This window comes from Pseudophryne corroboree, chromosome 1 (assembly GCF_028390025.1).
Source record: "Pseudophryne corroboree isolate aPseCor3 chromosome 1, aPseCor3.hap2, whole genome shotgun sequence".
NCBI lineage: Eukaryota > Metazoa > Chordata > Amphibia > Anura > Myobatrachidae > Pseudophryne > Pseudophryne corroboree.
The window spans coordinates 111,232,757-111,249,960 of NC_086444.1; positions in this window are offsets into that span (position 1 = coordinate 111,232,757).

Consider the following 17,204-nt stretch of genomic DNA (forward strand, 5'->3'; position numbering starts at 1 on the left):
GAGCCTTTTCCTCGCACCCCCAGTTGCGGGAGAATGTGAAGGAGGAGATGTTGACAGGTCGCGTTCCGCTTGACTTGACAATTTTGTCACCAGCAGTTCTTTGAACCCCAGCAGACTTATGTCTGCCGGAAAGAGAGATCCAAGGTAGGTTTTAAATCTAGGATCGAGCACGGTGGCCAAAATGTAGTGCTCTGATTTCAACAGATTGACCACCCGTGAATCCTTGTTAAGCGAATTAAGGGCTCCATCCACAAGTCCCACATGCCTAGCGGAATCGCTCTGTGTTAGCTCCTCCTTCAATGTCTCCAGCTTCTTCTGCAAAAGCCTGATGAGGGGAATGACCTGACTCAGGCTGGCAGTGTCTGAACTGACTTCACGTGTGGCAAGTTCAAAAGGTTGCAGAACCTTGCACAATGTTGAAATCATTCTCCACTGCGCTTGAGACAGGTGCATTCCACCTCCTATATCGTGCTCAGTTGTATAGGCTTGAATGGCCTTTTGCTGCTCCTCCAACCTCTGAAGCATATAGAGGTTGAATTCCACCTCGTTACCACTTCTTGCTTCAGATGATGGCAGGGCAGGTTCAGGCGTTTTTGGTGGTGCTCCAGTCTTCTGTACGTGGTGCCTGTACGCCGAAAGTGTCCCGCAATTCTTCTGGCCACCGACAGCATCTCTTGCACGCCCCTCTCGTTTTTTAAATAATTCTGCACCACCAAATTCAAGGTATGTGCAAAACATGGGACGTGCTGGAATTTGCCCAGATTTAATGCACACACAATATTGCTGGCGTTGTCCGATGCCACAAATCCACAGGAGAGTCCAATTGGGGTAAGCCATTCTGCGATGATCTTCCTCAGTTGAAGTAAGAGGTTTTTAGCTGTGTGCGTATTCTGGAAAGCGGTGATACAAAGCGTAGCCTGCCTAGGAAAGAGTTGGCGTTTGCGAGATGCTGCTACTGGTGCCGCCGCTGCTGTTCTTGCGGCGGGAGTCCATACATCTACCCAGTGGGCTGTCACAGTCATATAGTCCTGAGCCTGCCCTGCTCCACTTGTCCACATGTCCGTGGTTAAGTGGACATTGGGTACAACTGCATTTTTTAGGACACTGGTGAGTCTTTTTCTGAGGTCTGTGTACATTTTCGGTATCGCCTGCCTAGAGAAATGGAACCTAGATGGTATTTGGTACCGGGGACACAGTACCTCCAACAAGTCTCTAGTTGGCTCTGCAGTAATGATGGATACCGGAACCACGTTTCTCACCGCCCAGGATGCCAAGGCCTCAATTATCCGCTTTGCAGCAGGATGACTGCTGTGATATTTCATCTTCCTCGCAAAGGACTGTTGGACAGTCAATTGCTTGGTGGAAGTAGTAAAAGTGGTCTTACGAGTACGACTTCCCCTCTGGGATGACCATCGACTCCCAGCAGCAACAACAGCAGCGCCAGCAGCAGTAGGCGTTACACGCAAGGATGCATCGGAGGAATCCCAGGCAGGAGAGGACTCGTCAGAATTGCCAGTGACATGGCCTGCAGGACTATTGGCATTCCTGGGGAAGGAGGAAATTGACACTGAGGGAGTTGGTGGGGTGGTTTGCGTGAGCTTGGTTACAAGAGGAAGGGATTTACTGGTCAGTGGACTGCTTCCGCTGTCGCCCAAAGTTTTTGAACTTGTCACTGACTTATGATGAATGCGCTGCAGGTGACGTATAAGGGAGGATGTTCCGAGGTGGTTAACGTCCTTACCCCTACTTATTACAGCTTGACAAAGACAACACACGGCTTGACAAATGTTGTCCGCATTTCTGTTGAAATACTTCCACACCGAAGAGCTGATTTTTTTGGTATTTTCACCAGGCATGTCAATGGCCCTATTCCTCCCACGGACAACAGGTGTCTCCCCGGGTGCCTGACTTAAACAAACCACCTCACCATCAGAATCCTCCTGGTCAATTTCCTCCCCAGCGCCAGCAACACCCATATCCTCCTCATCCTGGTGTACTTCAACACTGACATCTTCAATCTGACTATCAGGAACTGGACTGCGGGTGCTCCTTCCAGCACTTGCAGGGGGCGTGCAAATGGTGGAAGGCGCATGCTCTTCACGTCCAGTGTTGGGAAGGTCAGGCATCGCAAACGACACAATTGGACTCTCCTTGTGGATTTGTGATTTCGAAGAACGCACAGTTCTTTGCTGTGCTTTTGCCAGCTTGAGTCTTTTCATTTTTCTAGCGAGAGGCTGAGTGCTTCCATCCTCATGTGAAGCTGAACCACTAGCCATGAACATAGGCCAGGGCCTCAGCCGTTCCTTGCCACTCCGTGTGGTAAATGGCATATTGGCAAGTTTACGCTTCTCCTCCGACAATTTTATTTTAGATTTTTGAGTCCTTTTTTTACTGATATTTGGTGTTTTGGATTTTACATGCTCTGTACTATGACATTGGGCATCGGCCTTGGCAGACGACGTTGCTGGCATTTCATCGTCTCGGCCATGACTAGTGGCAGCAGCTTCAGCACGAGGTGGAAGTCGATCTTGATCTTTCCCTATTTTTGGAACCTCAACATTTTTGTTCTCCAAATTTTAATAGGCACAACTAAAAGGCACCTCAGGTAAACAATGGAGATGGATTGATACTAGTATACTTATGGATGGACGAGCGACTGCCGACACAGAGGTAGCTACAGCCGTGGACTACCGTACTGCGTCTGCTGCTAATATAGACTGGATGATAATGATATAAAAAATATATATATATCACTACTGCAGCCGGACAGGTATATATTATATAATGACGGACCTGCTGGACACTGTCAGCACTGCAGACTCCTAAAGTAAGCTACTAGTGTCAAGAAGGTAGAAAGAAAAAAAAACACCACAGGTAGGTGGTATACAATTATGGATGGACGAGCGACTGCCGACACAGAGGTAGCTACAGCCGTGGACTACCGTACTGCGTCTGCTGCTAATATAGACTGGATGATAATGATATAAAAAATATATATATATATATATATATATATCACTACTGCAGCCGGACAGGTATATATTATATAATGACGGACCTGCTGGACACTGTCAGCAGCACTGCAGACTCCTAAAGTAAGCTACTAGTAGTATCAAGAAGATAGAAAAAAAAAAACACCCACAGGTAGGTGGTATACAATTATGGATGGACGAGCGACTGCCGACACAGAGGTAGCTACAGCCGTGGACTACCGTACTGCGTCTGCTGCTAATATAGACTGGATGATAATGATATAAAAAATATATATATATCACTACTGCAGCCGGACAGGTATATATTATAATGACGGACCTGCTGGACACTGTCAGCACTGCAGACTCCTAAAGTAAGCTACTAGTATCAAGAAGATAGAAGAAAAAAAAAACACCACAGGTAGGTAGTATACAATTATGGATGGACGAGCGACTGCCGACACAGAGGTAGCTACAGCCGTGGACTACCGTACTGCGTCTGCTGCTAATATAGACTGGATGATAATGATATAAAATATATATATATATATCACTACTGCAGCCGGACAGGTATATATTATATAATTAATGACGGACCTGCTGGACACTGTCAGCAGAATGCGTTTATAGAATAAAAACACCACACGACGAGTGTTTAACTTTTTCAGGCAGACAATCACAATATACTGGTGGTCAGACAGTGGTCACTGGTCAGTCACACTGGCAGTGGCACTCTGGCAGCAAAAGTGTGCACTGTTAAATAATATGTACTCCTGCTACTGCTCCCCAGTCTCCCCCACAATTAAGCTGTGTGAGCACTGAGCACTCAGCACAGTCAGATATACATAGATGATGCAGCACACTGAGGCTGAGCACAGATATGGTATACTGTTACTGTGTCACTGTGTATCGTTTTTTTTCAGGCAGAGAACGGATTATATTAAATAATAATATAATAAAACTGCACTGGTGGTCACTGGTCAGTCACTAGTAAACTCTGCACTCTCTGAGTACTCCTAAGCTCCAGTAAATCAAGTGTCTCACTCTCACTCTTTCTCTTCTAATCTAAATGGAGAGGACACCAGCCACGTCCTCTCCCTATGAATCTCAATGCACGTGTGAAAATGGCGGCGACGCGCGGCTCCTTATATAGAATCCGAGTCTCGCGATAGAATCCGAGCCTCGCGAGAATCCGACAGCGGGATGATGACGTTCGGGCGCGCTCGGGTTAACCGAGCAAGGCGGGAAGATCCGAGTCTGCCTCGGATCCGTGTAAAAAGGCTGAAGTTCGGGGGGGTTCGGATTCCGAGGAACCGAACCCGCTCATCACTAGTCTGAACAACGGGTGTTAGTTGCAGTGTATAGGTGGCCTGTTGGTCTGGTTCCTGCTGGTCCACGTCGGCAATGAAGGTTGGTTCTGTATGGGGTGGCCAACATGCACTGTTTAGTTTACATTTAATATATTTTGTAGTCCTAAACATTTCAAACTTAATAATACTCCGGACATTTTTATATTTGAGTTGTGTATTTCTAAACGAGTAATCTTTTGTTTATAAAAACATATGTCCCATCACAGGCGTGCACATAGACTGACTGGCGGGTTCCACACCTAACTACCTCCCCTCCACAGCATTATAGTGTTCTCTCGCCTCCCCTGTCCAGGATATAGACTGCTCACCTGGATGGTCCAGAGGAGCGGATCAAGTAAGCAGCCTACATCCAGGACAGGGGAGGTGTGTGAACACTATAATGCTGTGGTGGGGAGGTAGTTAGGTGAGTAAGTTGCTCTTCTTTTTCTGTGCACGTGTGTGGACTAAATTTAGTAAGATGGGTGGTCATTTTTAAATGTGATGTTGGCCATAGCAAACAATTAGACTTTGTTAATTTTTGCATTTGCACCTTCAAGAAGTTTATTCGTGAAATCAGATTGGTTGTTATGGCAAACATGTCATCTCAACTACAAATCACATCATAGTAAATGTACTGTGTCTAAATTTTTGAATGTGTTTAGTGTATGTTTTTACTCACCAGATAACTGAGGTGATCGGGGCTCATCACTTTGGGGACTAGCCAATAGTGCCTGTGGCGGCTGGGTCAAGACTGCAGAGATGCGCCGCCTGGGTGGGGAAGATGGATCCGCTGAATCCAAATCCACACGGCGCGTCTTACTTGGCCTCCTCGGTAAGTTACCCGAGCCCTGTGATGGGCGCCTTAGAGGGCGGCTTGCAGAAGAAGAACCTATGTGAATAGATAAACATTAATATTTTGTACTTCTATGTGTTTGCAGAATATGTGACTACAGTGAATTCTTACCTGCAATCCCAGCACCCACATCAGTTGGCAGTGGCCTGTCTGGAGCGCTGGTCTGGCGTACTGTTGAAAAAATTAAACAAACATTATGACCATACTTGGAAAACACATTGTTAACTGCAAAACCTTAGTGTACTGTAACCATTTTGTACGTAATGTAAAGTAAACTAATTTCTGCTTAAAATAATCTGGATTACTTAATTTGGTGTGTATTTACAAATGAACATGGTGTTGCACTAAATAATCCCACAACATTGATGAATTGTGTGCAATATATTGCAGAGATTGATTAATTGCTAATTGACCCAAACATCATTAAAAAAAATAGATATGCAAAAGAATTCAAAACACACGAACAAATTTAAAAAATATGCAATTAGATACAACAGCTATGGACAAGCTATATCTCAGATTAAGTATTGGAACTACACATACCAGCATGCACTGCACCTTATTTAACATTCACTAATCTAAAAACACAGCCAAGGCATGATGGGAAATGTAGTTTAAAAACACAATTACAGCTTAAGGGTGCACAGGCCTGCACAACATGACCAACACAATGTATGCATACTTAAAAAAACATTTAAATTTTGCAGCATGATCAGTTTGGAATGTTTAAAATTCAAATATAACTAAAAAACTCACCATCCTGCCTTGGACGGTCAGAATCCCGGACATGAGTTGCAGACACCACTTCTGCTGGAATCAGTGCCCGCACAGGCTCCTCCCAATCACGATACGTGGCCCGGAAAGGGGGGCCACCCCCGGTTTGGCGGGCTGATTTTGCCTCCTTGGCCATCTTGGCCTTGACACGGCGCTTGATGTCGTAAAACCTTTTGCGACACGTGTCCTCAGTCCGCCTCACCACACCCTCACTATTAACTGCATGGATAACTTTCCCCCACAGGACAGACTTCCTGCGGGAGGACACCTTGGCAGCATCCTGCCCAAACAATTGGCGATGATGCCTCATCAGCTCCCGCACCAACGACATGTTTTCAGCATAGCTGAACTTTACATTGCGCCCAGTCTTGGTAGTGGTGCGTGGCTGCGGAGCCACAGCACCATCGCTATCACTGGAGGACGCAGCAACAGGCACCCCCTCCTCCTCCTCACTAACCTCCTCCCTCTCACTACCCCCCTCCACCTCACTCACCTCCTCCCTCTCACTAACCTCCTCCACCACACTGACCTCCTCCCTCTCACTAACCTCCTCCACCACACTGACCTCTGAGTCAGACATAACCAGGACAAACTACACAAAACACAGAAAAAAAAAACAGAAAACACACTCCTCCACTACCGCTACACACCACACAGCCAACACACACACACACACACACACACACACACACACACACTCACTCACTCACAAACAATGACAATAGACTTGAAAAAAAAACAAGGACAAAAAAATTTACAAACTTTGAAAAAACAACACAACAAGTATGACAAGACTACTTAAACACACACAGTACAGCACTCAACAATCGCTAAACTCCTCACAAAAACCACCAAAAAAATCCACCAAACTCACCAACTCCAAATACACCTTCCTCTCTCCTCTCCACTAGCTAAACCCACGAGGTGCGGTGTGTTTGGGGCGTTTTTATAGTAATGTGCACAGACACTCCTCCATTACGAATACAACCAATCACGGACGAGTGACAAAAACGAAACTTAGGAAAAAAACGCGGCCGTGCACGGACAAACACTGCCGTAACAAACATGTGACGCAGTCGTAAAAAAACACGAAAACACGGCCGCAAAACTACCAAATCGGCCGCATTACACACCAGAAAATCACGAATGACATCGACATCGAAAAACACGAAAATGCAAAATACGACAGCTTAGTAAATTAGTCGTAATAAATTCAAAAAGTTGCAGTTTTACACTTTCGATGTCATTCGTGATTATTCTCCCACCAAATCGGGAGAATTACGAATGTTAGTAAATATACCCCACAGTGTTACCGCCGGTCACTTCTGGCACCAGTTTCGGTACACTGGGCACTAGAGCGTGAGGCCGTGGTTCGCTCCTGGCACCAAAAAATAGGGTGTAAACTTCTCCGGCGCTGCTGTCTGGATGGTTTCTGCCTAAAATGATACTGGAATATCTTTCTCCTTGGCAGGTATTATTCCAAGTAAGCCAGAGAAAGCAAATTGAAAGTGATATAGTAAAGTAGAGATGAGCGCCTGAAATTTTTCGGGTTTTGTGTTTTGGTTTTGGGTTCGGTTCCGCGGCCGTGTTTTGGGTTCGAACGCGTTTTGGCAAAACCTCACCGAATTTTTTTTGTCGGATTCGGGTGTGTTTTGGATTCGGGTGTTTTTTTCAAAAAACACTAAAAAACAGCTTAAATCATAGAATTTGGGGGTCATTTTGATCCCAAAGTATTATTAACCTCAAAAACCATAATTTACACTCATTTTCAGTCTATTCTGAATACCTCACACCTCACAATATTATTTTTAGTCCTAAAATTTGCACCGAGGTCGCTGTGTGAGTAAGATAAGCGACCCTAGTGGCCGACACAAACACCGGGCCCATCTAGGAGTGGCACTGCAGTGTCACGCAGGATGTCCCTTCCAAAAAACCCTCCCCAAACAGCACATGACGCAAAGAAAAAAAAAGAGGCGCAATGAGGTAGCTGTGTGAGTAAGATTAGCGACCCTAGTGGCCGACACAAACACCGGGCCCATCTAGGAGTGGCACTGCAGTGTCACGCAGGATGTCCCTTCCAAAAAACCCTCCCCAAACAGCACATGACGCAAAGAAAAAAAGAGGCGCAATGAGGTAGCTGACTGTGTGAGTAAGATTAGCGACCCTAGTGGCCGACACAAACACCGGGCCCATTTAGGAGTGGCACTGCAGTGTCACGCAGGATGTCCCTTCCAAAAAACCCTCCCCAATCAGCACATGATGCAAAGAAAAAGAAAAGAAAAAAGAGGTGCAAGATGGAATTGTCCTTGGGCCCTCCCACCCACCCTTATGTTGTATAAACAAAACAGGACATGCACACTTTAACCAACCCATCATTTCAGTGACAGGGTCTGCCACACGACTGTGACTGATATGACGGGTTGGTTTGGACCCCCCCAAAAAAGAAGCAATTAATCTCTCCTTGCACAAACTGGCTCTACAGAGGCAAGATGTCCACCTCATCATCACCCTCCGATATATCACCGTGTACATCCCCCTCCTCACAGATTATCAATTCGTCCCCACTGGAATCCACCATCTCAGCTCCCTGTGTACTTTGTGGAGGCAATTGCTGCTGGTCAATGTCTCCGCGGAGGAATTGATTATAATTCATTTTAATGAACATCATCTTCTCCACATTTTCTGGATGTAACCTCGTACGCCGATTGCTGACAAGGTGAGCGGCGGCACTAAACACTCTTTCGGAGTACACACTTGTGGGAGGACAACTTAGGTAGAATAAAGCCAGTTTGTGCAAGGGCCTCCAAATTGCCTCTTTTTCCTGCCAGTATAAGTACGGACTGTGTGACGTGCCTACTTGGATGCGGTCACTCATATAATCCTCCACCATTCTATCAATGTTGAGAGAATCATATGCAGTGACAGTAGACGACATGTCCGTAATCGTTGTCAGGTCCTTCAGTCCGGACCAGATGTCAGCATCAGCAGTCGCTCCAGACTGCCCTGCATCACCGCCAGCGGGTGGGCTCGGAATTCTGAGCCTTTTCCTCGCACCCCCAGTTGCGGGAAAATGTGAAGGAGGAGATGTTGACAGGTCGCGTTCCGCTTGACTTGACAATTTTGTCACCAGCAGGTCTTTCAACCCCAGCAGACTTGTGTCTGCCGGAAAGAGAGATCCAAGGTAGGCTTTAAATCTAGGATCGAGCACGGTGGCCAAAATGTAGTGCTCTGATTTCAACAGATTGACCACCCGTGAATCCTTGTTAAGCGAATTAAGGGCTCCATCCACAAGTCCCACATGCCTAGCGGAATCGCTCCGTGTTAGCTCCTCCTTCAATGTCTCCAGCTTCTTCTGCAAAAGCCTGATGAGGGGAATGACCTGACTCAGGCTGGCAGTGTCTGAACTGACTTCACGTGTGGCAAGTTCAAAGGGCATCAGAACCTTGCACAACGTTGAAATCATTCTCCACTGCGCTTGAGACAGGTGCATTCCACCTACTATATCGTGCTCAATTGTATAGGCTTGAATGGCCTTTTGCTGCTCCTCCAACCTCTGAAGCATATAGAGGGTTGAATTCCACCTCGTTACCACTTCTTGCTTCAGATGATGGCAGGGCAGGTTCAGTAGTTTTTGGTGGTGCTCCAGTCTTCTGTACGTGGTGCCTGTACGCCGAAAGTGTCCCGCAATTCTTCTGGCCACCGACAGCATCTCTTGCACGCCCCTGTCGTTTTTTAAAAAATTCTGCACCACCAAATTCAAGGTATGTGCAAAACATGGGACGTGCTGGAATTTGCCCATATTTAATGCACACACAATATTGCTGGCGTTGTCCGATGCCACAAATCCACAGGAGAGTCCAATTGGGGTAAGCCATTCCGCGATGATCTTCCTCAGTTGCCGTAAGAGGTTTTCAGCTGTGTGCGTATTCTGGAAAGCGGTGATACAAAGCGTAGCCTGCCTAGGAAAGAGTTGGCGTTTGCGAGATGCTGCTACTGGTGCCGCCGCTGCTGTTCTTGCGGCGGGAGTCCATACATCTACCCAGTGGGCTGTCACAGTCATATAGTCCTGACCCTGCCCTGCTCCACTTGTCCACATGTCCGTGGTTAAGTGGACATTGGGTACAACTGCATTTTTTAGGACACTGGTGAGTCTTTTTCTGACGTCCGTGTACATTCTCGGTATCGCCTGCCTAGAGAAGTGGAACCTAGATGGTATTTGGTAACGGGGGCACACTGCCTCAATAAATTGTCTAGTTCCCTGTGAACTAACGGCGGATACCGGACGCACGTCTAACACCAACATAGTTGTCAAGGCCTCAGTTATCCGCTTTGCAGTAGGATGACTGCTGTGATATTTCATCTTCCTCGCAAAGGACTGTTGAACAGTCAATTGCTTACTGGAAGTAGTACAAGTGGGCTTACGACTTCCCCTCTGGGATGACCATCGACTCCCAGCGGCAACAACAGCAGCGCCAGCAGCAGTAGGCGTTACACGCAAGGATGCATCGGAGGAATCCCAGGCAGGAGAGGACTCGTCAGAATTGCCAGTGACATGGCCTGCAGGACTATTGGCATTCCTGGGGAAGGAGGAAATTGACACTGAGGGAGTTGGTGGGGTGGTTTGCGTGAGCTTGGTTACAAGAGGAAGGGATTTACTGGTCAGTGGACTGCTTCCGCTGTCACCCAAAGTTTTTGAACTTGTCACTGACTTATTATGAATGCGCTGCAGGTGACGTATAAGGGAGGATGTTCCGAGGTGGTTAACGTCCTTACCCCTACTTATTACAGCTTGACAAAGGGAACACACGGCTTGACACCTGTTGTCCGCATTTCTGGTGAAATACCTCCACACCGAAGAGCTGATTTTTTTGGTATTTTCACCTGGCATGTCAACGGCCATATTCCTCCCACGGACAACAGGTGTCTCCCCGGGTGCCTGACTTAAACAAACCACCTCACCATCAGAATCCTCCTGGTCAATTTCCTCCCCAGCGCCAGCAACACCCATATCCTCCTCATCCTGGTGTACTTCAACACTGACATCTTCAATCTGACTATCAGGAACTGGACTGCGGGTGCTCCTTCCAGCACTTGCAGGGGGCGTGCAAATGGTGGAAGGCGCATGCTCTTCACGTCCAGTGTTGGGAAGGTCAGGCATCGCAACCGACACAATTGGACTCTCCTTGTGGATTTGGGATTTCGAAGAATGCACAGTTCTTTGCTGTGCTGCTTTTGCCAGCTTGAGTCTTTTCATTTTTCTAGCGAGAGGCTGAGTGCTTCCATCCTCATGTGAAGCTGAACCACTAGCCATGAACATAGGCCAGGGCCTCAGCCGTTCCTTGCCACTCCGTGTCGTAAATGGCATATTGGCAAGTTTACGCTTCTCCTCCGACAATTTTATTTTAGGTTTTGGAGTCCTTTTTTTTCTGATATTTGGTGTTTTGGATTTGACATGCTCTGTACTATGACATTGGGCATCGGCCTTGGCAGACGACGTTGCTGGCATTTCATCGTCTCGGCCATGACTAGTGGCAGCAGCTTCAGCACGAGGTGGAAGTGGATCTTGATCTTTCCCTAATTTTGGAACCTCAACATTTTTGTTCTCCATATTTTAATAGGCACAACTAAAAGGCACCTCAGGTAAACAATGGAGATGGATACTAGTATACAATTATGGACTGCCTGCCGAGTGCAGACACAGAGGTAGCCACAGCCGTGAACTACCGTACTGTACTGTGTCTGCTGCTAATATAGACTGGTTGATAAAGAGATAGTATACTCGTAACTAGTATGTATGTATAAAGAAAGAAAGAAAAACCACGGTTAGGTGGTATATACAATTATGGACGGGCTGCCGAGTGCCGACACAGAGGTAGCCACAGCCGTGAACTACCGCACTGTACTGTGTCTGCTGCTAATATATAGACTGGTTGATAAAGAGATAGTATACTCGTAACTAGTATGTATGTATAAAGAAAGAAAAAAAAAAACACGGTTAGGTGGTATATACAATTATGGACGGGCTGCCGAGTGCCGACACAGAGGTAGCCACAGCCGTGAACTACCGCACTGTACTGTGTCTGCTGCTAATATATAGACTGGTTGATAAAGAGATAGTATACTCGTAACTAGTATGTATGTATAAAGAAAGAAAAAAAAAAACACGGTTAGGTGGTATATACAATTATGGACGGGCTGCCGAGTGCCGACACAGAGGTAGCCACAGCCGTGAACTACCGCACTGTACTGTGTCTGCTGCTAATATATAGACTGGTTGATAAAGAGATAGTATACTCGTAACTAGTATGTATGTATAAAGAAAGAAAGAAAAACCACGGTTAGGTGGTATATACAATTATGGACGGGCTGCCGAGTGCCGACACAGAGGTAGCCACAGCCGTGAACTACCGCACTGTACTGTGTCTGCTGCTAATATAGACTGGTTGATAAAGAGATAGTATACTCGTAACTAGTATGTATGTATAAAGAAAGAAAAAAAAACCACGGTTAGGTGGTATATACAATTATGGACGGGCTGCCGAGTGCCGACACAGAGGTAGCCACAGCCGTGAACTACCGCACTGTACTGTGTCTGCTGCTAATATAGACTGGTTGATAAAGAGATAGTATACTCGTAACTAGTATGTATGTATAAAGAAAGAAAAAAAAACCACGGTTAGGTGGTATATACAATTATGGACGGGCTGCCGAGTGCCGACACAGAGGTAGCCACAGCCGTGAACTACCGCACTGTACTGTGTCTGCTGCTAATATAGACTGGTTGATAAAGAGATAGTATACTCGTAACTAGTATGACTATAAAGAAAGAAAAAAAAACCACGGTTAGGTGGTATATACAATTATGGACGGGCTGCCGAGTGCCGACACAGAGGTAGCCACAGCCGTGAACTGCCGCACTGTACTGTGTCTGCTGCTAATATAGACTGGTTGATAAAGAGATAGTATACTACTAATATTATATATACTGGTGGTCAGGTTACTGGTCACTAGTCACACTGGCAGTGGCACTCCTGCAGCAAAAGTGTGCACTGTTTAATTTTAATATAATATTATGTACTCCTGGCTCCTGCTATAACCTATAACTGGCACTGCAGTGCTCCCCAGTCTCCCCCACAATTATAAGCTGTGTGAGCTGAGCACAGTCAGATATATATATACATTGATGCAGCACACTGGGCTGAGCAGTGCACACAGATATGGTATGTGACTGAGTCACTGTGTGTATCGTTTTTTTCAGGCAGAGAACGGATATATTAAATAAAACAAACAACTGCACTGTCTGGTGGTCACTGTGGTCGTCAGTCACTAAACTCTGCACTCTCTTCTACAGTATCACAGCCTCAGGTCAATCTCTCTCTCTCTCTCTCTCAACCCTAATCTAAATGGAGAGGACGCCAGCCACGTCCTCTCCCTATCAATCTCAATGCACGTGTGAAAATGGCGGCGACGCGCGGCTCCTTATATAGAATCCGGGTCTCGCGAGAATCCGACAGCGTCATGATGACGTTCGGGCGCGCTCGGGTTAACCGAGCAAGGCGGGAGGATCCGAGTCTGCTCGGACCCGTGAAAAAAACATGAAGTTAGTGCGGGTTCGGATTCAGAGAAACCGAACCCGCTCATCTCTATAGTAAAGTACAGGTTTAATACATAAATATAAAATGTCACATAAAAAAACAATATGTCTCTGATCCACAAGTAAAATTTTATAGACACAGGTCGTCTAAACAGCCGCGATAAATGAAATTACCAGAGATAGTGAACTGATGTGATCAGTTCAGAGTCAGCATTAAAGGTGAGTCCCGGGCAACCGCAGTTGTTATATGCACTGTTCTCGATCCCCTGGCTTCATCACTCGGGGCTGTCACCGGCGGCCATTCGTCAGTATCTCCGACGCATTTCAACCCCGGTACTGGGGTCTTTTTCAAGAAGTGTTCAATGTCTGAATGTGGAGCCATCCTCCAGAGTGTACTTTAAACTGTCCGCTATCCAATGAAACGGGGCTGATCACAGCTGATGTCTATACAGAAATCTAATACAAGTACCATGATTCTCAGCTGTGACCAACTTCCGCTATGGGCCTCCGATATGTCATGGCTGCCCTAGGTCCAGGGTGGTATGTCTGTTCCCATGGTGATGTGGTATTTCCATAGTGACGCAATGTCACTTCCGCTTTAGGCCCCCGATACATCATCTCCGCCCACAGTTCCAGGGTAATATGTCTGTTCCTATGGCAACGTGGTGGAATCAAGTGTTCATTTACGTACGGTCCAAAAGTCTATGACTATACAATATATATGAGCTTTTGGAGCCCCAATGTATATATTAAACAGAGCAAAGATCCATCGTGACTATAAACAAGAGAAATAAAACAGAAATACATATCGGAAGATAATATAATTAAAATAGATATAAACGGAAAAAATAATAAAAGAAGGGTGTAAGGGAAACAATATTAAAATTGGGAGATTAGTTATAAAAACCATTTGACCTCAAAATCTGAGTTTAGCCCCCCTGGTTTAAGAGTTCCCAGTTCAAAAATGTATTTAATTTCGGTTTTTGCTAGCTGGCTGGCCAGATCTCTCTGCCGTCTATGGGGGTCATTCCGAGTTGTTCTCTCGCTAGCAGATTTTAGCAGCATTGCACACGCTAGGCCGCCGCCCTCTGGGAGTGTATCTTCGCTTAGCAGAATTGCGAATGAAAGATTAGCAGAATTGCGAATAGAAAATTCTTAGCAGTTTCTGAGTAGCTCCGGACCTACTCACAGATTGCGATCAGCTCAGTCAGTTTCGTTCCTGGTTTGACATCACAAACACGCCCTGCGTTCGACCAGCCACAACCCCGTTTCCCCAGACACTCCCGCGTTTTTCCCTGACACGCCTGCGTTTTTTAGCCAACGCCGGGAAAACGCTGAGTTGCCGCCCAGAAACGCCCCTTTCCTGTCAATCATTTACCGAACACCAGTGTGACTGAAAAGCGCCGCAGACGCTACAGAAAAACAGCTAAGTTTTTTGTAAAATAACTAAGCGCATGTGCTCTGCGTACCATGCGCATGCGCAGTTAGCGACTAATCGCAGTATAGCGAAAATCGGCAACGAGCGAACAACTCAGAATGACCCCCTATGTCCTGGTATCCATTTCAGACCGAAAAATCTTTTGATTTCAGATATATTGCTACCATGTTTCTGTCTGAAATGTTCCGATAGGGCATGGGTACGCAGACCTTTCTTTATATTACGTAGGTGTTCACCCAGCCGCACCTCAAGAGGTCTGGATGTATGCCCAATATAGAATAACCCACGGGAGCATTCCACCCCATAAATTACATTCTTCACCCTACATGTTATGAAATCATTAATTTTCTCAGTCCTTCCATTAATGGTTACTTCCATCAGTTTCTTATTATCGCCCTTGACTTCTCTACACCCAATACAGGTTCCACACCTACAGAAACCTCTTGATTTAATTACAGGTTTTGTTGTTTTGGGTGGAAGCAGGTTCGGTGCTACCCGCTCAGCGAAGGGATGTGAAGCAGGTAGGCGCCAGGCAGTAGAGGCGCTCTGCCTGCCTTGCATCCCCGCTGCTGCGCCTGCCGCATGTCCCCTGCTGCTGCCGGCTTCTGTGCCTGTCACTGAATGACAGGCAGCAGCGCCGGCAGCTTGTAGCCTCCTCCTCCTGCTCCCTGTGAAGCGGTTGGGGCTGGGTGCAGTGCGGGCTGCGGGTCCCGGAAAGGGGGTGGGGCTACACGGGATGGAGGGGTGGAGCTACACGGTGTGCAGGGGCGGAGCTACACAGGACCAGGCAGCTGTACTGGTGGAGCGTCAACAGTGGTGGCCTGTCAGACTTGGTAAGAGAAAAATGTGTGTGGGGAGTGTGCCGGAGTGTGTGTGTGGTGCGTGTGTAATGTATGGTGGGGGTTTGTGTGTCAGTGGCGTGCGGTGAGGTCAGTGGCTGGGGAGGCACAAGTAGTTAACAATCCCCCCCCCCCCCCCCCCACGCAGTAGCTTGAAAAAAAAAAGTGTAGCCCCCCCCCCCCTTCAGTGGTGAAACCAGCACCGGGCAGAACCAGCCAGTGGTGGGTAATGCCATAGCAGGGGAGACACTCGGTATGGGGTTCCCCTGCCATAGCATTAATCTGACCCCCCCCCCCCCCAAACTAGTCAGCCCAGGGCTGGTATTCCTCAGAAGTGGGGACCCCAAAAATTTTAAATGGGGTCCCCCTCCCGAGCAATAACCAGCACTGGGTCCCAGCAAGCCTGCCCCAGCATGCTGGCACTTGGAGAACCACAAGTGCCAGCATGCCCGGACACAAATGGCCCGCTGGCACCTGTAGTCCACCTACAAAGAATAGTAATATTGTTCTTTACAGATGGCCTACAGGTCCCAGCAAGCCTGCCCCAGCATGCTGGCACTTGGAGAACCACAAGTGCCAGCATGCCTGGACACAAATGGCCTGCTGGCACCTGTTGTCCACCTGTAAAGAAAATATTAAAATAAAAACAACCACACAGTCTTTAAAAAAAAAAGTTTATTACACAGGGTCTTCACCTGGGGGCGGCGGCCTTTAAGCTCTTTTGCATGGCCGCCGCCTCCCCAGGGCTTCCGGCGTCTTCACCTGGGGGGCGCCACCTCCCCAGGGCTTACAGCGTCTTCCTCCGGTGTCTTCACCTGGGAGGCAGAGGCCATTAAGCTCTTTTGCATGGCCGTCGCCTACCCAGGACCTCCAGCGTCTTCACCTGGTGGGCGGCGGCTGCTAAGCTCTTTTGCATAGCCGCCGCCCATCCAGGACTTCCGGCGTCTTCAGCCTTCAGGAGCTCTTTTCCGCTCCTCCTCCGCCATCGGACTGACAGCCGCTCTCTCGCGCTGACTTATATAAGTCAGCCAGAGGGGGCGGAGCGATGACGCGGCGAGCCATGATTGGCTCGCGGCGGCCATCTTCAATTTAAAAAATGACGCTGAGACGCCATTTTTGAAATGGGTTACCGTTCCGCTGCCAAACTCTGCATCGCCGCCGCCCGCACCTCCGCGCCACCCGCCCTCCGCCGCCTACCGCCGCTTACACCTCCGCCGCCCGCACCTCCGCCGACACCCGCATCTTCTCCGCCGCGCCCACACAGTGATTGACAGCGGATCCAGTGACAGATCCGCTGGCCAATCACTGTGGCCTCACTGACAGGGACGTGCTTTCATAGGTTGAAAGCACGTCCCTGTATGAAAGCGGCACCTCTAATGGTGCCG